This window comes from Podarcis tiliguerta (genome assembly GCF_965153285.1).
Source record: "Podarcis tiliguerta genome assembly, chromosome: 13".
NCBI lineage: Eukaryota > Metazoa > Chordata > Lepidosauria > Squamata > Lacertidae > Podarcis > Podarcis tiliguerta.
This window is the reverse complement of record NC_139546.1, coordinates 26823230-26849329: the sequence shown is the minus strand read 5'-3', so window position 1 is coordinate 26849329 and position 26100 is coordinate 26823230. Positions and strand designations below refer to the sequence as shown.

The following is a 26100-nucleotide window of genomic DNA, read 5'->3' as shown; positions in this document are numbered from 1 at the left end:
TTGCAAACAGTTAGATAACACAGGTGGCCCCAAATCCACATTTCTTTTTAGGTATGTCAAGATGCAACCAACCAGCTCAGCAACATTCAAGATGAGCATCACAACAGCGACGTGTGCAAAAGGTTGCTTCCACACACTTACTAGATCAGGGGTCAACATTTAAGACTTACTTTGTTCTCTCAAGTGGACAACTGTGGACGCCACATGGAAACAGCATGTTGGGAGGGAAATGTTTTTATCATTTCCCCAAGCTAAGTATTTGTCATTACATTCATTACATTCATTCATCTGCTTGGGAGGTTAACTTTACTTAAAACAACAATTTGCACCACTTTTATATTTGTTTCACAAACACTCCCAGTACACATTTTTCAGGTAATCCGTTCTGGAATAGAAAAAGGCACTGGGTACAAACTTTTATAGAAGGCCCATCATGGCTTAGCAGCAATGCCAAATATTTTCTATTATTGTTGGAATAATTGATGAAGTGGGGAAGGACGTCATCTTCAGTACAAAGTCAGACTGAAATTCAGTCCATTCTAGACACCCCTTGTTCCTTAGAAGCTACAACAAGGCCTACAATGTGTAGTAAGTCCTGTGGATCTAACAGCTGATTACAAAGATGCCTGGCATAATAAGCACCTCTCCTCGAAAACAACACCACCAGCAGCCTGGTTCTTGTAGCACGCACTTTCATTCAACCAATCTTCACCCTAAAGCACATCTCAAAGGTTTTATACACCTGTAACAAAAACCACTTACTATCACCAAAGATTCCTCATCAACTGAAATACTTGCAAATATGAAGTCATAGGGACAGGGGGAGGCTCATTAAGATTACAGCTTACTAAATCATTAAACATTGTATGCGTGCTTGTTTCAACAGGCTAACACAGTCAATAAAGGACAGGCATTTTATTTACTTTAAAAGCTTACATCCTTGTCTTCTTTCCAGAACGGAACTCAAGGTGGGTAACAAAGTGGAAAATTCCATGCGGTATTTAAAAATCAACCTTAAACCCTATTCCTTGCAACCGTCATAAAACCGCAATATTTTATAAACTAACAAAAAGAGTCAAAACAAGGAACAGGATTGAAAAATAAACCGTGGGGAGGAATTTCAACCAAAAGCCTTTCTGAATAGCCATGTTTTTGGCAACCTCCTAAAAACAAAAGTGCATTGCGATCTGACAGATTGCATCAGGCATAGGGCATTCCACAGGGCAGGTGCCACTATGGAGAAAGCCCCACATCTCACAAACATGATAGCAAAGCAAAAGGCAAGGCCGATGGGAGTGGGATGGAGGGGAGGACAGGGTGTGTATGTAAAAACCAGAAACTAAGTTTGTTGGAACAGGACCTGAGACAGGATTCAAATCCCCACCTGGCCATGAAGCTCACTGGGTGACCTTGGGCCACTCACTGGCTCTCAACCTAACCTAACAGGGTTATTGTGCAGATTAACTGAGATAAGGGAGAACCATGCTCGCCACTCTGAGCTCCTTGGAGAAAAAGGTTGGATAGAAATATAATAAAAAGATAGAAGATTATGAATAAAAGTTGAATTTTGATCTCTTAATAGTGGCATGGTGTTACATTAATTCTGAGGGTATAAAATGCTTCCGTAAGAAATTAAATCACAAATGTGTTAAATGCCTGCTTGTTTAGCAATGGCACAAAAATTGAAATCTATTAACATGCCTGCAGTTGGGTACTGGGCTTACAAAATTTGGGATTTATTACTAATGGATGAATTAAAGCAACAAGTAAGGACTCGACATGAGAGAGAGAGAGAGAGAGAGAGAAATCTATTTTCTTTATGACTGGGGCACTGGTATTCAAATGTTAGGAGATTTAACTGAAAAAATTATATGCTGTATTTTTTTGTATTTTTCTTTGAAATATTAATTTAACGAAATAATAACATGTAAACATCTGTGTTCATACAAACTGCCTCTGAAGAGTCACTTCCTACTGTTATACAAATACAAATAGTGCAATCATGGGGTGTGGGTGGGTGTAAGCAAGTCCCACTGTCTTCAATGGGACTTACTCCTAGGTAAGTAGGCATATAGGACTGCACCCAATTTATGGACATCTGTACCGAAGAAGCACCGTGCTTGACTGTGGCAAGCTGAGCTGAAATAAAGGCTGAACATTTTGATATTTATTTCAACACTTTTAAACATCTGCTTTTTCTAGGGGGGGGGGGAGCTAGGCAGACAGCAATTTCATTTGACAGCAATATTTCCCTTCTTCAACACAAGAGGAATTACTGAATGAGAATAATGAGGGTCAAATCCCACACGAGGGCCATATCAGTCAATAATTACATTGCAGTGTGTATATCTGTACTCTCAAGGAAATGTAGTATTAAGAGCCTGCACATTCATCCTGGTCTACATCCGATTCCAAATATGTTTATTAACACCAAAATATGCACTTATCCAGTCGCTTGTATTAAACTTGCACATTTTTTGTATACCAGTATGAATTCCAGCAAGTACCGTATTTTTCGCCCTATAGGACGCACCTCCTTTGGGGGGGGGGGGATGAATAAAAATGAATTAAAAATATATATAAAACTCCCGCCGGGCTTGCAAGGCTTGCGGACACCTGCGTGAAGCACGGGGCGCCCTCCGTGCTCCAGGCAGCAGGCTGCTATCCGCGGGCTCCCCAGGCTTGCTGATATCTGCCCGAAGCACGGGGCGCTCTGCTTCAGCGCACCCTGCGCTCCGTGCAGCAGGCTGCTATCCGCAGCCTAGGGAGCCCTGCGGGAACTCCCGCAGGCTCCCCAGGCTTGCGGATAGCTTCTTGAAGCCTGGAGAGCGAGAGGGGTTGGTGTGCACCGACCCCTCTCGCTCTCCAAGCTTCAGTGAAAGCCTGCATTCGCCCCATAGGACGCACACAGATTTCCCCTTCATTTTTGGAGGGGGAAAAGTGCGTCCTATGGGGCGAAAAATACGGTATGTGTCTTTGGGGGGGGGGCTGTATTTTCGTTCAGGAGATGGTTAGTTGTTTAATTTGCATTATCCACTCACTAGCAAGATAAGTGTAGCATGTTCAGTTGTAGAAGCAGGGGTGGCAAACTTGGTGCCTGTCTGATGTTGAAATACCCGCAGCCAGAATGGCCAATGGCCGGAGATTATCGGGATTGCAGCCAAGCATTTGGGCGGGAGTTGGGTGGGGAAGAACAGCTAGTTCCCCAACCCTGGGCTCAAGGGCAGAACCTTTCGTTGTTCAAGCAAAGGCAACTTATTACTTTTACTTCCTCCTGCCCACACTTCCCTCCTTCCAGAGTTCAACCTCCTCTTTTTTCTCTCTGCAGCCTCCTCGGGCAACATTACCTGCTCTGGGGACTGTAAGTCATTGCTTTAATCTTGCACCGAATTGCCTTACTGAAATCTCTTCCTGGATGACTCATCAAAAGTTCAAACTCTAATATGCCTTGTCACTCTCTCCTTTGTGGGGGTGGGGGTGGAGGGACACCTGATGCCAAAATCTGCCAGTGCCAAACATTTCCTGCTTGTCCATCTGCAAAATGGGAAACTTAGGGTGTGCGGGGGCAGCCAGTGTCATGTCCTGCAGGTGTTTAAGGACTACACAACTACCACCCACCCGGTTATCTGACGCTCATGGGTGTTGCTATCCAGCACCACACTGGCCACCCCTAGCGCAGTGGATCTAGGATAAAAAGGGAAAAGACCCCTGACAGTTAAGTCCAGTGACAGACGACTCTGGGGTTGCGGCCGTCATCTCGCTTTACAGGCTGAGGGACCCGGCGTTTGTTCACAGACAGTTTTTCCAAGTCATGTGGCCAGCTTGACTAAGCCGCTTCTGGCGAACCAGAACAGTGCACGGAAACACCATTTACCTTCCCACCGGAGCGGTACCTATTTATCTACTTGCACTTTTTGACGTGTTTTCGAACTGCTAGGTTGGCAGGAGCAGGGACTGAGCAATGGGAGCTCACCCCATCGCGGGGATTCGAACCGCCGACCTTCTGATAGGCAAGCCCAATAGGCTCAGTGGTTTAGACCACAGCACCACCCACGTCCCAGCCGGATCCAGGATACCTGGACTCAAATCCCCACCCCTCCATGAAGCTAAAGTTTGGGCCAGGCCCTCACTCTTTGAACTCAACCAATGCTGTGAGGATAAAGCTGGGGTGGCCATGAAGCCACTCCTGTGCTCCTCGGAAGCAGTGTTCGAAATTAGCCAGGCGCCAGGCACATTTTGCACCTGACTAGTAGCCACTTGCAACCAAGTGAAGATACCTGGGTGCCAGGATGGCGCCTGACATCTCCACCATGTAGTGGAGCATGCCTGGGGATCACTGGACCTTGACTGTTTTCACACACTAATACCCCATCCTATAGAAGCTGCACAATTAGAATGAATTTCAGGAACCAAAATGCTTTTTTCTGTGCAGCCTGAGCATTAAGAAGAAGAGGTAGGAATCGGCCAACATACATGTGGACTGTCCCTGGATCAAGTGACTTTTCTTATTTAAGTTCTCAAAGCTCTTAACCTAGCTCAAGGTTGTCATCCGAACTAGCCAGATGTTTAACTGAGAATCAATCACAGTCAGTGAATGCCCGTGAAAACAAGACTTTGCCCCAAAATGGCAACTAGGCATTCAGTTTTGGCAACTGCAACCTTGGTTTAAGAAGCTATTTGGCACCTAGCTTACATACAGGGTGGATTTGATTTAAATCAAATTGATTTAAATCACTAGTCAGTAAGACTTGATTTAAATCACTAGTCGGTAAGACTAAATCATTTTTTTTACAGAAAGACTCATTCCTGCTGATATAATCTTAACATTTACAACCAGGTGAAGGTTTCATTTCTGGAATAATAAATTTTCAGAGCAGTTTTTAAAGTTATATCAAAAATTACTGATTTGGTTATACTATTAGAAAGACATAGACAGATAATTATGAAATAATAGTGAGGTTTAATAAGTCAACTGTTTATATTTGGACAACTTTTCTGCTGTACTTTATTGGAAGAAAAAAAATAACCATTTCCTTAATAGCAATTTAAACAGTTTATATAACTAAGACAATAGCATTATAGCATATGTATTCATGTTTGTTAACTGATCTGGTTAAACAATTTTCAAACAGAAAAAACTTAGACTGAGTTTTAGTACACAAGAAAAACTTAAACAAATCCTTATTTCCTGATGAATAGTCTTTGGACTACAGTGGTACCTCGGGTTAAGAACTTAATTCATTCTGGAGGTCCGTTCTTAACCTGAAACTGTTCTTAACCTGAAGCACCACTTTAGCTAATGGGGCCTCCCGCTGCTGCGCGATTTCTGTTCTCATCCTGGAGCAAAGTTCTTAACCCGAGGTACTATTTCTGGGTTAGTGGAGTCTGTAACCTGAAGCGTCTGTAACCCAAGGTACCACCGTATAATGTAACTTAAATAGAAAACTATCTTTAGAAATATTTTTCCTCCCAAAGCATTATTTTAAAAATCCCATTTAAAGTTTTTAAAATCCAATTTATTTATTTTTTCAAAAAAATAATAATCACTTATTTTTATCCACCCTGCTTACATATCTGAGTTTCTAACACTGCTCAGAAGAAATCGGGAATAAATGTATCCCGGCATTCACACATTCAGTTTCACCGAAGCGGAACTAGAGTCCCCTCCCTAGCGGTGTTTACACAGACTGCCCTGTGTTCAATATAGATCAATTAATTCAGGTCAGCCCCGACAAAAGTTTTCATGCCTAGAAGCATGCCTACTCTCCTTTTTGCCAGCCAGGCAGCACAAGATCACTTCCGAGTATTCAGTTGCAGGAAGAGGGGGTAGGAGAGGTAAAAAAAACAACAACGCACAATACAGGGCTAGACAGCTTCCAAAGAAAATGGCAGAGTGCAAACTACGCAAAAAAACACACAACCCAACTTATTTATCTTGTGTGATTGGGAATACTTAATTTATAATTTTAAATGTACACTAAAACCAAGTGCTTAACACATTTTGTAACAGGGTATGTGCTGCAGAAGTACTGCTCAGGATTTCAAAGCAGAGGTTTTAAAAGAACACTACAGTAGCCCAGAAAGCAAGACCACCACACTGCTCCGGAGATGCCAAAGGAATGAAGCTTGCACTTCAAAACATTGGAATGACACAAACAAGCAAAAGCAATACGTGGAAATTGTCTGATGCATTCGTTCTGGAGACACAAAAGATGCCTTGTATGCAACCCTCCATCCCTCTGGTTGAGTATCATCGACACTGGCTGGCACTGCCCCCTCCTGTGTTTCAAACAATTCTTCCTCCACCCTACCTGAAGATTGCGGCAGCCGATGGCGAACTTTTGCATGTAAAGCTGAGCTACAGCCCTCCCCCCATTAAAGGAATGGCTCCTCTTTCACCTGGTACACAAAACAGTCTGTGAAGTGAACGCAAGACTTTTTGCACACAAAGCAAGACTGGCGCCTCAAGACCAGCAAGCTGGCCACAATTGGCATTGATGCTTTCTGAGTGCCCAAACTGATTAATGCAGGAATGATCTCAGGAAACTTATGACTCCCTGTAAAGTAGGTGAGGTGTAGCTAGTATCCTTATATTGAAGATGGAGTTAGTAGCAGGTTGCTTAAGACTACCTAGTGCAGGGATGTCCAACCAGTAGATCGTGATCTTCCGGTAGATCCCCAGCTGATCCTGGTAGATCATGGGATCCTTATCGTGTACAAAAAGTTACAGGGGAAAAGCTAAAAAACTCTGTGCAATCCTCCCCCACGCACGCTCCTCCTCCCTCCAATGACAATGGGTAGATCACTGCCGGATTCTTTATACTGGGAGTAGATCACAGTCTCTTGGGAATTGGACATGCCTGACCTAGTGAATTAAAGGAGATATTTGAACCAGGAATTTCCTAGCTTATGCTGTAAGCCGCAACACTACACGAGATCTGAAGCTTTCCAGTTGCTCTGTACCACTTTCAGGAAGAATGTGCAAGATGCTTTCAACTGCCAAAAAAGGATCCCAAGAGATCAAGGATAAATTAGGCAAAGAATTCACCGAGCATTCTGACACTTGTCAAAAAATGCAAGCCTTCTTTGCGAACACCAAGACTCAAGAGACAAAGGCCTGGTTCGCATGTCACAACTGTATTTAAAAGCAACTATGGTTGAATGCAACTATGCTGTGTGCTGCTGCATGCCCCATACCAGGAAACAAGCCAGTGTGGCATGTTGCAACATCGGAACCCCAACTCATTGATTGCTTGTCTCCAAACAAACCACAAGCAGTAGCCAAGGTTCGCTCTTGGGATTACTATTTGTGATTTGTTTAGAGAGAAACAAACCATGGAGTTTGGGTTCAGACAGCAAGCAACAGCAGCCACAGAGGAGCAACTAAGTGGGCCCTTTTAAGCAGTGTGCTGGTTCACATTAAACCATAGTTTGTTTCTAATGTGAAATGCAAATTGAGCTAACTAACATGAATACTGGATGGGATATGTTATTTTCACTTTGAATTTTATTCATGTGCTACCTTCAAGCATCAAGTCCTCTGCCACAGTAGCATCAGTGCATACAGGTATACTGCAATTATACTCTCATACCCATTTCCTACCGCCACATAGCTAACCCATAACAGTGCATTTGAAAGCACACTCTATTCCATCGCCAGCACAGAAGCAGCAAGTCCAAATCCTAAAACTGTCCACATTATACTTTTTCACAATGGCCCTCCTTGGATACAGAGAGTGCTTGCTGGAGAAACATGAAGTCCACTGTACCAATTACCCACACCATATTGCTGCTGAAGCAAAAAGTGATTTTATTAATTATAAAACTTCTATTTCAATCTTCAAATACATTTTTCCCAAGAGAGCTTAGATACAGTCCATTAATAATATAATCCAATAATAATAATAATAATAATAATAATAATAATAATAATAATAAATTTTATTTATACCCCGCCCTCCCCAGGCAAGACCGGGCTCAGGGCGGCTAACAAACAATAATAAAAACAAGTTGATTAAAATAAAACTTAAAAACTAGATTAAAATACAACATTAAAACATTAAATGCAGCCTCTTCACAGGAGGAGAAAGGAAAAAAGAAAGAGGGGGAGGAATCAAATTGATTCTAAGCCAAAGGCTAGGTGGAACAACTCTGTCTTACAGGCCCTGCTGAAAGAAATCAGATCCTGCAGGGCCCTGGTCTTATGAGACAGAGCATTCCACCAGGCCGGAGCCAGTGTTGAAAAGGCCCTGGCTCTGGTTGAGGCTAATCTGACTTCCTTAGGGCCCGGGACCACTAGGGTGTTGCTATTTATGGACCTTAAGGTCCTCCGTGGAGCATACCGGGAGAGGCGGTCCCGTAGGTACAAGGGTCCTAGGCCGTGAAGGGCTTTAAAGGTCAAAACCAGCACCTTAAATCTGACAATTCGTTTTTAAACAACAACTCTAAAACCATGTAAATGGAATAAAACAAATTCCAAAGGAAGCAAAGCTATTAGAAAAGCCTCAGAAAATAAAAAGTTTTCTTCCTGACACCAAATAATAACAAAACATGCATCGGTGGTCCTTCCAGTAGAGGGCCTATCACAACCAGCTGGACCTCCCTGGGGCAGTGTTAGAAACTCAGATATCTAGTGTGATAGCCAAATGGCACCTTAAACCTGGGTTGTGGTCACCACAATGGAATGTCTAGGCGCCGTTCCCCCACCACCACGGGATTTATCATTATTATTCATTCCATTTCTATACTGCTTTTTGTTTTAAAGAACGAATCTCAAAGCGGTTTGCAACACATTAAAACATCAAATAAAACAATCCAGAATAAAACTAAGCTTTATTGAAAATGTTTCACCTCCTTCTCTAAGTGACATTTTGTTTTCCTCAGTCGCCAGCCCGACATCCGGAGATCTCCATGTGGTCACAACTGGACCTTTTCCAGTTGCAAAACGTGCCTGGCTAATTTCTAACACTGCCCTGGGGAGTTCATATCACCGCCTCTGAGCAGGTCCTTCAGATGCTAGGATCACCCAAGAGGAAGGCCTCCACAAATTTAAAAATCCAGGCAGGCTGCTATATGGAGGCAGGTGATCCTTCAGGCATTTCGACCCCAGACCTTACATAGTTTTGGAGACAAGCACCAGCAACTTGTTTTGGTGCCAAGCAATGTTATGTTCCCATTGGTTGGTCCCAGTTTGCAGCATAACAGCTGCAAACTATACTGCAGCTTCCAGACAGTTTCCAAAGGCAACTCCAAACGCAGCAGATTACAGTAATCTAACCTGCAGAGTGCCAGAGCATAGGTTACTCTCGCCTGGCTGCCCCTGTCCATAAAGGATTACCAGCCTCAACCAAAACACACTCAATGCCACAGAGGTCACATAGGCCTGCAGGGACAAAGCTAGATCAATGAGCGCTCCCTAAATTTTAAACCTGATTTCTCCAGGTTTAACCCTGTCCAAATCAGGCAAACACCTACTGACACAAATGGTGCACCTACCAGCAGTAACCCTGTCTTGTCAGGATGGAGTTGCAGTTTATTGGCCCCCATTCAGCTCATGATTAAGCCCAGCCACCCATTCAGCACTTCTATTGCCTCACCTGAATCCAATGTAAAGGACTGAGAAAGAGACCTGGGTGTCAACAGAACACAGACATGGATGACTTCATGTAGATAACCACAGCATAAATGCCAAGGAACTGAGAAACAACACACTCAGCACCAACTTCTGGAATCAACCATCCAGACAGGGACAAAACCGCTGCAATGCAGTGAACCTCAATCCTTAAACCAGATGAATACTATCACAATAGTGAAAGCCAGAGATGTCCAAGAAAAATCAACAGGGCATCAGTTCCCTAATCCCTCTCTCAGCATAGATAACCCACACTGTAAACAAGGCAGTTTCTGTGCTAAACCAGGCCTGAAACTAGACAGAAACAGATCTAGATAATCAGCCTCAGATAGGCAATCCCAGTTAATAACCATCACCCTGATCTAAGGAAGGCCTTTTCCAGAAACCACATCCTTTAGGACATCGGGGGCTGCCCCTCTCACATATTACAATACAAAATGCAGCAAGAGACTAGTAGTTTACACAAGCAATGCATGACAAATTGCTACATTCCCATTATTATTTTTATTAACAACTGAATTTATATACCACTCTTATACCCGGAGGTCTCAGAGTGGTTCACAGAATAAAATCAAAAAATAAAACCACAAAATACATAATCAAAACAACCACCCAATACCCCCCCCCAAAAAAAGACATTTTAAAAGGGTATAGGATGTCAGTCAAGGTCTGGTTAAAAGGGAATGTTTTTGCCTGGCACCTAAAAGTGTATAATGAAGGCGCCAGGTGAACTTCCCTGGGGAGAGCATTCCACAGACAAGGAGCCACGTTCTCGTGTTGCCACCCTCCGGACCTCTGAAGGAGGTGGCACACAAAAAAGGGCCTCAGAAGATGATCTCAGAGTCCGGGTAGGTTCATATGGAAAAAGGCGGTCCTTGAGGTATTGTGGCCCTGAGCCGTTTAAGGCTTCCTAAGTCAAAACCAGCACTGTGAATTGGGCCTGGAAACTAACTGGTAGCCAGTGCGGTCGGACGAGGATCAGTGTAACATGCTCAAACCGTATTGCTCCAGTGAGCAACCTGGCCACTGAATTCTGCACTAGCTGAAGTTTCCGAACCGTCTTCAGAAGCAGCCCTACGTATTAACGCATTGCAGTAATCTAACCTTGAAGTTACCAGAGCATAGACAACAGTAGTTAGACCATCCCTGTTCAAATAGGAGCATAGCTGGGTCACCAGCCAAAGCTGATGGAAGGCATTCTGGGCCACTGAGGCCACCTGAGCCTTGAGCGACTGCAAAGGATCCAGGAGTACCCCCAAGCTACGAACCTACTCCTTCAGTGGAAGTGTAACCCCATCAAGAGCAGATCTCCCACCCATCCAGTCTAGGGAACCACCCACTAACAGTGCCTCAGCCTTACCTGGATTGTGTTTCAGTTTGTTGGTTCTTATCCAGTCCTTTATTGAGTGGCAAACGTTTAACAACTTTTTGTCAGATTTCTACAGTGAAGGCAATTCCAGTTGTAGTTCCAGCCACAAACCTGTTCTCGCCCCTTCACCACAAAAGAGCATTAGCTATGCAAAGGAGACAATGGCCCTGATCCTGCAAACCCCATTCACAGGCTTTATGAATTCATATCTGCTATACTGAGTGTGCAAGATCCTATCACATAGGAGACAGCCAGACCACTAAGGATTTGCATGGGCTGCTGTAAGGATGAAGCCTTCTACTCCTCCCATTATTCAGACATAGGACCACAATCCTAAACACCTTTAGTATTTGAATCACAGCAAAATAACTGTGTTTAATTGGAAAAGTGAAGCCTATTGACTTTCATTCTTGAACTGAAAAGTGCTACAGGCCAAGAGCACATAGCTTCTTGGATATTCCATACTCAAAAGTTTTTTTAAAAAATACTGTACAGTATTTATATAATCAGTTCAATGCATTACTCTTTTCCAGAAGCCTCAAGTTAAGAGTTACATTTGGATAGATGTACAGGCTCATACTTACAAAATTAGAACATCAAAAACGGCAATCAGAGAGTGACCACAACTGTTCCAATAAGAAATAGCTTGGAAGGACAAGTGTGGATAAATGCATGGTTGAATAGAGGAAGGATGTCTAATAACACTCCCTAGCCACTCAGAATCATTTAAACGGGTGTTACCAACTTCTAAAGAATATAAGAGGGTATATCTCAAAATTATATACCTAAATGAGAAATATAACTGGGAAAAGAATAACTTAAGAATAGCTATGAGTATGTGAAAAGTCTGATAAATGTTTCAAGCAGAGAGTCTTAAAGTTACAATTCAAGTGGTATTTGAGCCACTTCATTTGAAACATATACTCAAGGAGAATTACTTATTTAGCAAGATTTATATATATCTTGTCTTTAAAAATCTTAAGATGTTTACATAACATTGCATAAAATATTTGTTTTTAAAACAGGAATAAAAACAGAATTCAAAATATGGATAAAACCAAGAGTTTTAAAAACAGATATACATGCAAGAATTGCCTGTCTAGGCAGAACTGCCTAAACAAGGTGCCACTAAATAGAATATCTCAGTCTTAACTGTGTTCTTTATCTTAATTTGAAATTATTTTGGTTGAGAGCTTTCCCATTAAAAAAATGATGAATCACAGAATTGTAGAGTTGTAAGGGACCCTTAGCGTTGCCTAGTCCAGCCACCTGCAACGCAGGAATCGCAACTAAAGCATCCATGACAGGTGGCCACCCAACCTCTGCTTAAAAACCTCAAAGGAATGAGAGTTCTCCACCTCTCATGAGAGTCTATTCCACTGTCAAACAGATCTTCCTGGCAGAAACTTATTCCTGATGTTTGGTCATAATCTCCTTTCTTGTAACTTGAATCTCTCTTACCCTCCAGAGCAGGAAAAAACAAACTTGCTCCATCATCCATGTGACAGCCCTATAGATTATCTGAAGATAGCTATCATATCTCCTCTAAGTCTCCTCACTTACAGGCTAATCATTCCCAATTCCCTCAACAGTTCCCCATAAGGCTTGGTTTCCAGACCCTTGATCAACTTGGCCACACTCCTCTGCACATTTTCCAGCTTGTCAATATCCCACTTAAATTGTGGTGCCCAGAAATGACATTGATCTGATCCCTACTGAAATTCATTCCGTTAGTTTGGTCCCAGTTCTCCAATTTGTTAAGGTCATCTTGAATCCCAATTCTGTCTTCAGCGGCATTGGCTACCCCTCTCAGTTTGGTGTCATCTGCAAAATTGATTGGTATCCCCTCAATACCTCATCCAAGTTGTTTATAAAGACTATGAATAACGGGCCCAGGACAGAACCCAATGGCTCCCCACTTGTCACTTTTTTCTAGGATGATAAGGAACTGTTAGTGAACTCTTCAGGTTCTGACAGTCGACCAGTTACAAATCCACCTATCAGTTTACCATGTCCAGTTCTCATTTTACTAGCTTCTCTGAAATATCATCATGAGGGACTTTGTCAAAAGCCTTACTGAAATCAAGGTACACTACATCCACAGCATTCCCCTTATCCACCAAGCTTGCTAACTCTTATCTAAAAAATAATACTTGTATTTCAACTGAAGACTAAAGATTGCTGTGGCACCTTTTAAAAAACCAGACCTTTTCTACCTGGATTCAGGTTTGATGAGGTCCTAAGCTACTGTAGGTAATGGGGCCCTTTATATGTCCAGCTGTCCTTTGTCAACAACAAATTGTCTCTGGTTTTTGTGTTGAATCTATGCTTTATAGTAATGGACCTAATGGGTATCTAAAGCCATTTGCACATAACAAAATATGTATTGTATCAAAGTAATTGTTGAACTGAAATATAATTAAGAAGTATGTTAATAGTGAAATACTTTTTTAAAAAATTGGGAGCCCCAAGAGAGTGGGGCCCTAAGCTATAGCTTGTTTAGCTTATGCACTGCCTGGATTTCAGAATACTGTATGAAGGTACCAGTTCAGACACCAGGTAGGGGCATGCCATTTCTGAAGTCTCTCTTGCATAAAAAGAAGCTAATGCAGCAGAGTGTGGGGTTGAGATAGGACCCATTCATCCCAGTATGTCAGGTTTTTACTTTCAGGTAGATTTCTATCTAGAGTATTCAAAAATGGTGTGTGGTGTGCACACCCTTCCTCACAGCAGTGCAATCTATTCAACAGCACATGTAGACAAGTTGGAAGCCAAAACTGAGGCCCTCTTCACTTGCCCACACCCAAGAACAGCTAGGTTGTTCATTACCAATTGTGCTCATTATCACATTACCAATTGAGGTCTGTGAGGCCTCATCACTCCAGGTGTTTATGATGAAAACCCACTTGTTTTTGTCTGCTTTCTGAGTACGTAATTTTATTATTTTGCTGATGAGTTTGGTTACAGTTACATATCTTGATTTATTTCTTCTGCTAAATGTTTGTCTTCATTAATGATTTTATGGATTTAGTTGCATTTTACTATGTTTTGTTTGTAAACCAAACTTGTTGTTACCCTTAAAGGCAACCTAGAAGCATTTTTTTAAAAAAATAAAATAAGAGCATGAGCTACAATATTTTTGTAATTCTTCATTCCAAGTAAGATTCATTCTACAGAAGGACAGCTCTGTGTGACATCTATTTGGGACATTAAGACTGATGGGATCCTGGATCGATTATTTTCATTTACAATGCTTATCCTCTAGTATTCTCTCTCAAGCGAGGCCTACACAATTCCTTCCTTATCGGTGCTCAGGAGGCAAGTGAAGATGTCTCCTTTATGTGACATTTGGACTGTGAGCTGAATTTTATCTCTGCATTTTGCTGTTGGGGACATTTTACTTTATACGTTTGATTTTGACTGAATGGCGCACCACCTTTGAGCAGATGGAAAGGCAGGTGATACGTTTAAAAACAAAGCATATATTGTATATTGTATTTACAAGCCAATTATCCCAAACAAGGCAACATACAATTACAGATTCCCATTCATCCAGCAACCTCGACATGGACTACTCACCAGTTGCCTCTCACAGTTGTGGGGATAAAATGAAGAGATGGATAGACAGGAGAACCATATATACCATGGGTAGGCAAAGTAAGGCCCGGGGGCCGGATCAGGCCCAATCTCCTTCTAAATCCGGCCCACGGAAGGTCCAGGAATTAGCATGTTTTTACTTGAGTAGAATGTGTCCTTTTATTTAAAATGCATATCTGGGTTATTGTGGGACACAGAAATTTATTCATCCCCCCCCCCAAAAAAAACCGGCCCCCCACAAGGTCTGAGGGACAGTGGACCGGCTCCCTGCTGAAAAAGTTTGCTGACCCCTGATATACACAGTATGTAATTGTTAATTAATAAATTAGGCAAAGCCCTCATCGTCTTCAACTGGATCACAGAATAACAAACTAGGAGGGCGTCATGTAGACTATCTTAAGGCCATGTTCAATCCAAAGCTAGAGCACCCTCTGGCTAATTAGTTCCACTGTCAAACAGCTCTTGCCACTGAAGTTTCTCTGATATTCAACCAAAATCTGTCCTTCTGCAACATGACTTTACCCTCTACATGACAGCCCCTGAAACAGCACTGAACAGAAAGCAGCAGGGCCTCCACCCACTGACTCACTCCTACAACAGAGACACCAGACACACAGGCAAAGGGCTCTTGAACCCTTTCCTCTGTTGCCATTCATGCTGGGGAGGCTTGGCAGAGCTCCACACTTCCTTTGGTTGCTTCACTATCATGTGACTGTGGCCGAGGTATGTAACGAAAAGAAGACTCTCTGTACCAAAGCTTCAGTTTCTGTACACACCAGAGAGGAGGGAGTTAAGGAGCCCTTTGTCCTTATCGTAGTAGCTTGGGAGAAAGTGAACAAGGGGTCGATAGTAAGGAAGGTCATTGCAACACCAGGTTATGCTTTGGGGGCTGGGCTGGGCTTCCAGGCTGCTAGCTGCCTGACCCTACCATAAAATAGGAGTGAAAAACTTTTAATACATGCATGTTTCTCTTGACAGTTGTCATTAATTGGCTGATTACAAGGGTCTTTCAAATGATTGATTGGTTGATTGCAAGGGCCTTTCAAATGAGATTAAAAACAAGTTGTGAGCAGCAACCTGCATGTACTATTAAGTCGACAGAATTTAACATCTATTCACCATTAGAATTCACCATATATTTCTTTTTAAATGACCTTTTTATTATATATTGGGCACCCAAGCCTTAACTCTTAAACAGGCATCATCACATTGTTAACTAATTCTAGTTGGGAAGCCATCTGCTGAGGCAAAAATGAACCCTCTGGCACTTCCAACACGAATTTATTGCTGCTTCAGCTTATGTGACCAAATCCCACTTTATGTATTTGGCAAAGTAGGCCCTCACCTATGAAAGCTTATGATACAAGAGTGCAATTCTGTATAAAGAATTAAGTTCCGATATAAGTTCAATGGAACTTATTCCCAGGTAAGTGTGTATGTTTTAAGTTCCAGGGGAAGTATGCGGACTATAGTGGAGATACCTAACAGAAGTATAGTTTCTCCAAAATAATTTATTACAAGTCCATGAAAGCAGTAATAGAATTTTATAAATCCAAATAATTCAAGTTGCCTATAGAAACAGACTCTCAGCAACAGCCTGTGTACGTAAAAGATTGCTTGTTCAGGAGGGAAATGTCACTATCCATGAAACGCATGAATACATGCATTCATAAGTACAGTTTTAATAAATAAGAATCCCCTTGCACCCCGAGAACGAGCACTCAGTCCTGTTTATCTGCCGGCACATTGCCTTCCAGGACTCCTATGGGCTGAGGTCAACTTCTAATTGAAACAAAAAAACTTCACACTTCCTCAGATTTCACGCTCTTAATTTATGTAATGCCACTGTCCTACAACCAACATTATTGTGACATTATGAAATGTAAATCGAGACATTTTAAACCATATATCACACACCATAATACACACATATAATCCAGCCCAAGCTGTCACACTTATTTCACTTTTCCGTGACTTCACTACCAAATTTTCACTATACATATATTCTCCCATATTGTAGACAAGAACCCAGAGGTGTTTACTGTGTCAAGCTTACTTGGTTGGCAGAATTTCTCCTGCTACACTAGATTCTAGCAGAAGTTTAAGTTAAACAGTTTCCAATGACACCTAAACACCATTTTATTAAATGTCTGACTACAGCAACCACTCACAAGTTCCTTTTTGACGACAGCCACTAACTCCAATTGCTGTGCAGCACAAGTCTACACATATTTACTCAGAAGTTGCACTCTGGTAAGTGGGACTTACTCCCTAGTAACTGCCTTTAGGATCACAGCCTTAATGTCTAATCTGCTGATACAGGGGTGTTACAGTATTTTTCCAACAATGAGTAGTTCTTTTTAAAAGTCATATATTTACAGAGAGAAAATTCTATGTAGATCAGTAAGCCACAAGGATCGACTTCTAGAATTTTTGTGAGCCTGTCGCAACCAGAAGTACTCTCCTTCACTTTCACAACATGTTTTAACTTCTAAGGGAGAGCTTTTTACCTAAGCCTTATTTTTAGAATTACGTATCATAGACACAGAGCAAGCATCACATGACATGACGCAACAGCTTGAGAGAAAGAGGCTCAAATTGTTGTCAATTTAACATTCACAACATAGCCATAAAAATGGGAAATGTTATTTCAATTAATTTCATGTGATAAAAAATAGAATTATGTAGCACTGAACAAGTTTATCATCAAAGTACAGTTATAGTACAGATAACCCCTACCCCCCCAAAAAACCATATGGGTAACTTTGTTTTTAACTGACATATCTTATTTTAAGATGATTCTGCAGCAGACCAGTCGACCAACAGCATAATTGTTTACAAAACATTCTTTAATTTGACATCTTTAAGCAAAAAAGTTTAGTGAACTGAAATTGTTTACAGTTTAGGGGGGGGGTGGAAACATTCCCGCCAATTCTAAATCATTAGTGATAAAAGGCAGACAAGCAACATCAAATGCCAAATGGCTTACCAGGACAAAACCAAGTTTGTAAATGAAACAGCCACTGTGCAGTTCAAACAAATGGGGGAAGGGGGAGGGTTACACTAAGCTGTTACAAGTAAGTTTCAGAGTAAGTACACTGAATAGTGAGATGGTGACAGAAGCCACGTTTACTGGCATAACTATCATACTACTTACTACACGTGACTACACCTCTACACCTCATCTAAAGGCCCTATTAAAATAAAGAGGCAAATCCCACGGGTTAAAGATTATGCAAAAGAAGTGTTATGCAATTTGTGCCTGGTTTCTTCAAAACGTATACAAGAGTTTGTTTGGCTAGAGTGTCCCCACCACCACTAACATGAAAGTCGGTTTAGAAACGAACGGACCAAAAAGACAGAGAGAAAGAATAGGGGGAGGGGAAAACAAATTCATTGTTGTTGACCGTAGTAACAAAGCTACCCATACAACAGCAAGCAGTCACCACAACGCGCACACAAAAAAATGACTGCCAACCAGCCACGTGACGGCGAGATCTCCAACACAGGCGCGCGCACACACACATACACAGGCGCACACGCGCAAGATGTTTGAGAATGGAAACTGGGGATGGGTTTAGAAAAAGGCTGTGATGGAACTTCGGGCGCGCCGGCGTTCGAATGCTGGTGAGAAGTAGCAAACTGGAAGGCGTGCATGTTTTATGAATAGGGGGAGGGGGTAGAGGAGGAGAGACACACTAAACACAAAGAGAAAGAAACTCCAGTTGGGAAGCTCTCTTTTCTTTGCTAAAGGAGGGGGAAGCCTTCAATTTAAAGTGGCGCCATCAGAAACCAGCCTCTCTTCTTCTTCCCCCTCCCCCTCGCTCATGCAATGGAGCCGCAATACTTCGCCTAAGCGCGCACACGCACATACAAACACCAGTCTCAAAAGAGTCGGGCTAGGTTTTTTGTTTAAAGCCACTTAAGCGGGAGGGGGGGCAGAGAGAGAGACGCGATTATGGTGGGCATTAAGACAGCGCTTTGACTGTGCAAAGTGCTTTACTCTATTGTAAAGTGAGCACTGCGGGAGTGGTCGTCTCTATTCCCAAACAAAGTCAACCCACCTCCTTTTTCTCGCTTCTCCCCCCCACCTCCACCCCCCAACCGTAAAGAGACCGGCTAGAGTGCTCGTAATCTACCACCACCCCTTTTCCCACACTCAACTATGATCGATTTTAAGGATTGAACGTTCTTTTGCCACCTGATAAAGCGCGATTACACCAAACTGCATGGCTTTTTAAAGCACCGCGGGGGGGGGGGGCGGCAAGAGAAGGGGAGCTGCATTTTAGGTGCAGGACACCGCAAACGCCTCGGACTGTTGCGAACCCGTAACACGCAACAACAACCAGCGACGGCGACGAGAAAGTAGCAGGGCAAAAAATAATAATATTCGTCATGGAGACTTGGGAGCCTGGTTGCGCCTGGCACCGGGGGCTGGAGAAGAAGGAAAGCGGGCAGGGAAGTTTATTATCATCGCTGTTATGCTTAAAGGAGGGGGGCGGGAGGAGAGGAATAAACATAATTAAATAGAGGGTACATCTTAGGACCAGAAATTAAAAGCAACGGTATAGGAAACATAGGGCAAAGGTGTCGGGGGGGGGAGAAAGGGGGGTAAAAATAAGTTGTTTTCTGGCCGCCGAGGGCGCTTCCGAGGGCGCAGCCAGTCAGCCGCGCTAACAAAGGCAGGGAGAGAAGGGCCGAGCAAGGGCAACGGGGAAAGCCAAGCCAAGCCAGCAATGGAGCAAGGCGGGCGAAAGCAAAGCAAGCAGGCGGCGGCACCTACCACGTGATGGAGCCGAGAGCAGAGTCCGGGCGGATCCGGCCCGGTGCAAAAAAAAATAAAAAAAATAAAAAGGGCGCAGTTTGCAAACAAGGCGAGTGAAGCCGAGTTCTCTTCACTGCCGCCGCCGCCGCCTCTGCTTCTCCCACCGCCGTAGTCGTCTTCGTCGCCGCTGCTTTTCTTTCTCTCTCGCCCGCTCCCCCTTTTTCCCCCCCTTCCTCCCAGCCCCGGCTCCCCTTTCCCTGCCCGCCTGCTCCCTGCTCTCCTGCAGGCAAGGAGGGCGGGCGGGCAGGAAAAGGGTTGGGGAAGGAAGGGATTTGGGGAGAGGGGGAGAAGGTTGTCTCCTCTTTTGCAACCACCCCCACACCCCACACCCCGAAGGAAAAGGAGGAGGAGGAGGAGGAGGAAGAAGAGGCGGCGGCGGGGGAGAAAGAAGGTGCTCCTCTTTCCTCCCCCCAGTGGCGGCGGCGACTGCTGTTGCGGTGCCTCCGCCTCCTCCTCCTACTGCAAAGGAGGGTCTCTCGCTCGCTCGCTCTTCTTCAAAGTGGGGCACAGGGTGCAATAATCTCTGCGGCGCTGCCTTCTCCCCGTCTTCGCCCCCTTTTATCCTGTGCCTTCGCGCCCTACCCTCCGCCCGGGCACGACAGCAGGGCAGCCGCAGCGGGCGCGGAGGTGGCGCTGCCGCCGCTGTTTTTCTGCTGCTAAATTCTGTTCGGGGAAAAAAATGGCGGCCGGGCTCCTTCTCTGCCCTCCTCCTCCTCCCTTTAATCGGAGAATGCACCGGGCAGGCAAGGCAGCGCGAGGCGGGGGGAGGAGGAGGGAAAGCGAAAAGAGGAGGGAGGAGGGGAGGGAAGAGAGAGAGGAAAAAAGAAAGAGCCAGAGAAGGGGAGGCGCGAGCGCCACCGCCGGTTTCCCGAGCGCACTGCGGGCAAGCGCGCAGCCTCTGCAGCTAAAAAAAAAAAAAGAGGTCTCTTTTTTTGCGCGCGCGAACAAGCGAGCAGACGCGAGTTAAAAAGGCGCGCGCGCGCCTCCCCCGCCCTCCCCGCACACAAGCAAGCGAGCGAGCAGATGAATGGGAGGGCGGCGCGCGACCCACGGAGAGGGCAGGCAGCGGCACGCTCGGAACAAGCTGAGGAGTTAGAAGGGCACGAAAACAGCATTTTGAATATCTCAGGGGTTGGCGAGGTTGAAAGCCAGTCCTGCTGTTTGGCAGAGTGAGGCAGCAGCAGCCGGTTCTGAACTTTCAGGAGAGGCAGGCGAATTGTGGTTAAATATTTTTATATCATATAAATACACGCGCATATTTACTGCTCAGTTGGGAGGAGAGGCGCTTGTGGGATTTTTCTACCTCAGGTGCCAAAGCAGCAGTCTTGGGTACTATACGACCCTCGGCTTGTGTGGGAAAGGGGGCACTATTTCCAGCTCCGCCTCAGGCAACAAAATATATTGGACTGGCCCAGCAAATGTCTTAAATGTTGACCCTGATAAACCCCTAAATGCATGGAGCTCAACTGCACCTTTGTATGTGCAGCACCCAAAAGGCAACTTCAGGAGAACGGCGCATATTCAGAACTGCCCTCCCTTAATAAGAATTTGAATCAAGGCCTCCAAAACTGTGCCTAATATTCAAACACTTTCACAATAGGCTACCATTGTAATAGATAATTTACCTTCCTGCAGGTTATCCTACCACCGTGGTGTTTGCTTTCACTCTGATCGGTTTTACGCTGCACTCTGAAACACCGTACTTTTAAAGCCAGATCCGCAGAAATAGAAGCAACACTGAGGCTTCTTTCAGCCCAGTTCTCTGCGAGTTAAAATTACTTGGCGTTGATAATTATAAAGCATTTGCGCTAAATATGTCTGCCTGCAAAAATAGCATCACAATGCAAGTGCAACACTGGGTTTTCTAATGCAACATTAGTGAGGCTCTGGTATGCCCAAAGCACTTAAAAAGGGAGTTGGGTCCAATATGAACTTTGTTAGAGACTTCCAAAGCTGTTAGATTGAAGCTGCTCAACAGAAAACACTGCAAGCTAGCAATAACCACAGTCAAGACAAGCCATATAAAATGATTGCATTACTTTCAGATATAAAGATAATTGATCTACTGTCCTCTAATGGATTACTGTGAATATGCAAGTGGCTGCTGCTTTGCTCAAATCTTGCCTTCACATCAAGGGTTTTTTTGCAGCAAAACTAACCATGACCACTGGTTTGGAGTAAGCCAAAAGTTATGGTTTGTTCCTCCTACTCATGGTAGAGGAGGAGCAGAGCAAGTGTATTCACTGTGCCCATGGTAAACTATTAACTATGGTTTAGCATGCTGTGTATACTTGGCCATAGGCAAAGAGTCTAATGAGATGTTAGTCTAGGAAATAATCCTATTGGTCACCTTTGGGATGAGAGCAAATACAGTTTAAATGTACGATTATGAAAATTTCTTCACACACCCCTAAATTCATTAGCCCAAGCAGTTTCTGAGCTCTGGGCACAGTACTGCTCCTAAGATTTCAGATCAAGACTGCAGAGTGGAAGGAAAGGAGGGCCTTTTTCTGCCACCCCACTTCCAGCTACTCTCTGAAGACTGGAGAAGAGACCCTTAAGAACATTAGGGCAGTGGGCAGGGGAAGGACCAGACCATATGAAAAAGGAACATAATATTTTAGCTGCAGTTCATTCATTTTCAGCTTTGTATTCTTGTTATTAAAAATGTGCACCTAAACATTCCGTTGTTGAGCCCATAACCAAGGTTTAAGGTGCCATTTAGCTCCTAGGCCCTCAGCAGTTCTCAAGTGGCCCACGGCAAAAAAAAAAAGTTTGGGAAAAACTGTCCAATACCAAATGAGTTTACACCCTGCATCACTATTCCTAGGGTCTTTAGATTGGTCACTGGGATAGCTCAGCCGGTAGAGCATGAGACTCTTAACCAACATGGTTATAAGTTCAAGCCTTATGTTGGGCAAAAGATTTCTGCATTGCAGGAGTTTCGACCAGATGACCTTTATGGTCCTTTCCAACTCTACAATTCTATGATTATGAGTTCTTACTACTCTGATTTGGGAGGGATCTGAGCAGGGCTAAATCCTGCTGTTTTGGCTGTGCACACCAGAAGTGCACCCTCCCACATCAGCTGGTATCACCCAGCGACGACAGCTGGCTGACAGGTATTGTATGGGGGAAATGGCCTTATGGACTAAACTGATGGACCAAGACTGGCTCCCCCCCCCCCCCCGGGTTAAAGAGAATCCCCTCTGCTCAGAACATACAAGTTTAAATTAATTGAAAAGCTAATGACCCCCAAACAGAATTACAAGCAGGAAAGAAGCAGGAAAAAGATGTTGGCTTGAACCTTTGGTACTTGCACTAGCTGTTCAAATAGGCAGGTAGGTCATATCAGAGTAACAGGCAGGTGGTTTGGGTTACGGTTAGGTTAAGTCAAAAGTCCTTTCTGCTCTTTGGCAGAAAATGCAGCATGAACTCCAGGGAGCACAGCTGGCTAGCTCCAAACTTAAGACCTTGAACACAACACTTGGTTGCATATTTATAGAAACATGCTTGCAAATCTGATGCAATGGGATGAGGCTGCTTGGGGTAAAACAGGTAAACCTGTGGCTGCAACATACACCTCTGCCCATTTGGAAGGCAGGCAGGCGAGTTCTGGGTAAAAGCAAAGCTCTATGAAGGATGTACCATTTAACCTGTTGTATCCCTAATTCTCTGTGACAGCTGTCTTTTTTCCTTTTTGTGCAGTGAATTATTTTTGTGAATTATTGTGACACCCACTGAGATCATAGCTCCCTACATCTTTGCTAGCACACCTTTCAAAGGTTCCACCCACCACCCAATGATCTCAACACCTGTCAAGCCATTCACAAGACTGGGGGGTGGGGGCCACAAGCGTCTTTTATTGCATCAAGAGTAGTTCCTGTCACTTCCCAAGCAATTTTACCTATAGGAAGGGAGGGAGCAAAAGGGTCCTTTCCCCCTCATCTGCTACAATTCACTACCAATTGTTATCATATAGTACAATTGATTTGCTATGTGTATTAATGCCTTTATTGGTCTGGAATTCACAACACCTCTCTGAAGCAGGCCAATGCTATTCCCAATTTACACTTAAAGAACTGAGGTTGAAAAACTTAACCCAATGACTCTTTAGCAAATGCAGGCCTAAATGTAGGTTTTACAACTCTCCATTTACATCTTAGCAACTTTCTTTCATTTACGCAGAAGGAGATATTCCTCCTCGTGCTCCAAAGAGTTTACTACAGCATGCATGAGCAACACAAGAGGTATTAATTCTACATCTGGGTATCTGTAGCCACCTACATCCCTAGCTTAGACTACCACAGTGCATTGTACATGGGGCTACCTTTGAAGACTGCACCAAAACTGCAGTTCTTCCAAATTACAGCAGAGGGGAGACTGACTGGGACCAGTTAGGTGCTGTGTATCTCACTGACCGGCAAATGATCTATTTTCAAGCATGATTCAGTGATAGCACTTGCCTTTGTCTTTCTTCCCTTGTGTTAACAGCCTGGACATGCTTCAATATGAACCTGACTATTGAGGCGCTTCAGATGTGAGACAGGTGATAACTGGGGACCAGAACCTTTTCTGGCACCCCTATTCTAGACCAGCTTCCCCAAGGAGACCTTCCTGGCGAACTCACTCATGGTACCTTCTCAATGAAAGATGAAGAGCTTGGTCATTTTCGCAGGTCTTTTAGATGTTTCAGTTTTTCACTTGCTGCCTTCACTGAAGGTAGCCCTTTTTAGGGAAGTTTTTAAAGTTCTATTATGTTTTTGTATATGCTGGAAACTGCCCACCAGCTGCCCACAGTGGCTGGAGCAGCTCAGTAACATGGTGGGGTACATATAATAAAATTATTCTCATTTATTATTAAGATCGCTTGCTATGCTGCTGGTTGAAACCAGTTTTATTGCTATTGCTGTTTATACATCATTGGAGTCTTCAGACTTCAGGATAATATGGCAGCAATAAATAGTATAGCTCTAACATTTCTCTGGTGAAAATAGGGATATCCTATTCAACAACAACAACAATTTTTATTTATACCCCGCCCATCAGACATAATTAAACATTTTAAAACCTTCCCATGAAACACAGTTTAACTGGTTCCGAGTAAACATGCATAGGATTGTGCTGCCAAAGCAGGCCTCTTTATTGAGGTTTAATAACCATTCAACCTCAATAACTTACATGAGATTCCTGCAATTACAATTCTAAAATGTGCAGAACTGTGGTTTTTTGGAGGGGGGGAAATGAGCTAGCGCTGTATTCCTAGCCTGTTCTGGAGCTTCCAGCAGCATAGCTCCATAAGACACAGGGCTAGAAACTTGATAGATTTTACAGATCTCTTTGTAGTGCACAGTCCTGATTCTGACTTTAAACGGTTTAGGTTGTGAAAACACTGCAGCTTGTGCCCTCTGTTTCTTCCACACACCCATTTGGATTTTTGTTTGTTTGTTTTGTTTAATACTATTCTGTTTGAACAAGGGCAGCTTTGTGAAGAAACCAAGATTCTGTTAGATAGGGAGGGGTCTGAGCAAAAAGCAAATGTCCTGTTTAGATAAGGGACAGCCTATGAGCTGAGCATAGATATATAAGGTGTTTTGAAACAGGCTTCCTATTCTATAAAGGGCAACAAACACACGGAGTTTTCTAATAAGCAATGTGCAAGGGAGGAGTGTGTGGAAAAGGAAGTGACTGGGGCGGGGGGGGGTGCAGCTCGGGGACAGAGCACGTGCTTTGCATGCAGAAGGTCTCCAAGCAGCCCAGGATTGGGAAGTTTTTAATGTTTGATGTTTTATTATGTTTTTATATGTGTTGGAAGCTGCCCAGAGTGGCTGGGGAAACCCAGTCGGATGGGCGGCGTATTATTATTATTATTATTATTATTATTATTATTATTATCATCAGGATCCCAAATCCTGGCGAGGTTCTCCATCTAAATCTATTGCCCATTTCCCACCCCACTGATGTTAAGACAGGGTGGGAATCTCCAAGTTGCAACATGAAAACCCTATTACCTTCACTCTGAACTGTAACACGAAGTATTGAAAGTATTGTCCACTGTGTGAAATGTAGACATTTAAAGAAAATAAAAGTGTACATATTTAGGCACTGTTTGTGATCAATTTTGCAGAACTAGAGGCAGGAAGTAGGGGATCACTCCCATCTCTGTCCACCTCTCCCCAGTGGCATAGGAAAGGGGGTGCGGGGAGGTGCAGTCCACCCCCAGTGCCAACACTGAGGAGGGGTGACAAAATGGCAAAAACGTGTTTTTGAAAAAATAACTGCTGCACCCACCCCACACTCCTTCCTACGCCACTGCAGGAACACTCTCCCCTCGAGGGATTTCCAGAAACCAGAAGCATTGCTGCCTGCAACTTTGCAGGCAGAGCACAGTTATGGCTAGTAGCCTTCGACAGTCCTCTCCTCCGTGAATCTGCCTAATCCAGAGGCGTAGCTAGGTGAGGCGGGGGGCACTGGATGTCACACCGCGGGGCCTGCAGTGTGCCTGAGCCACATGTCTCTCCTTAGGGGGAGATGGCGGACGGACTGCCTGCAAGCTCTGCACTGCTTTTTCGAGCAGCGTGGGGCTTGCGTCCGCCCGCCACCTTAGCCACCCTACAGCTGAAGGGAAGGCTGCAGAGAGACTCCACGCAGCTAGCCCTGCCTCCATGGGTAGCTTGC

The 26100-nt window shown here is 43.9% G+C and overlaps 1 protein-coding gene across 20 annotated transcripts in view; it reads right to left on the bottom strand.

Annotated features, from left to right (window-relative positions):
• The window catches only part of KANSL1 (KAT8 regulatory NSL complex subunit 1), a 146465-nt gene that overhangs the window by 106518 nt on the left and 13847 nt on the right, over window positions 1-26100 (bottom strand). For 6 of the 20 annotated variants that reach the window (XM_083410929.1, XM_083410943.1, XM_083410942.1 and 3 more), the window contains exon 1: window positions 19381-20151. The exons of 13 other annotated variants lie outside the window; for them this stretch is intronic. The gene's annotated coding sequence lies outside the window, so the exon portion shown is untranslated. Of the gene's footprint in view, window positions 1-19380; window positions 20159-26100 lie in introns of those variants that run through there. One more of the 20 variants, XM_083410933.1, reaches the window with a different exon arrangement.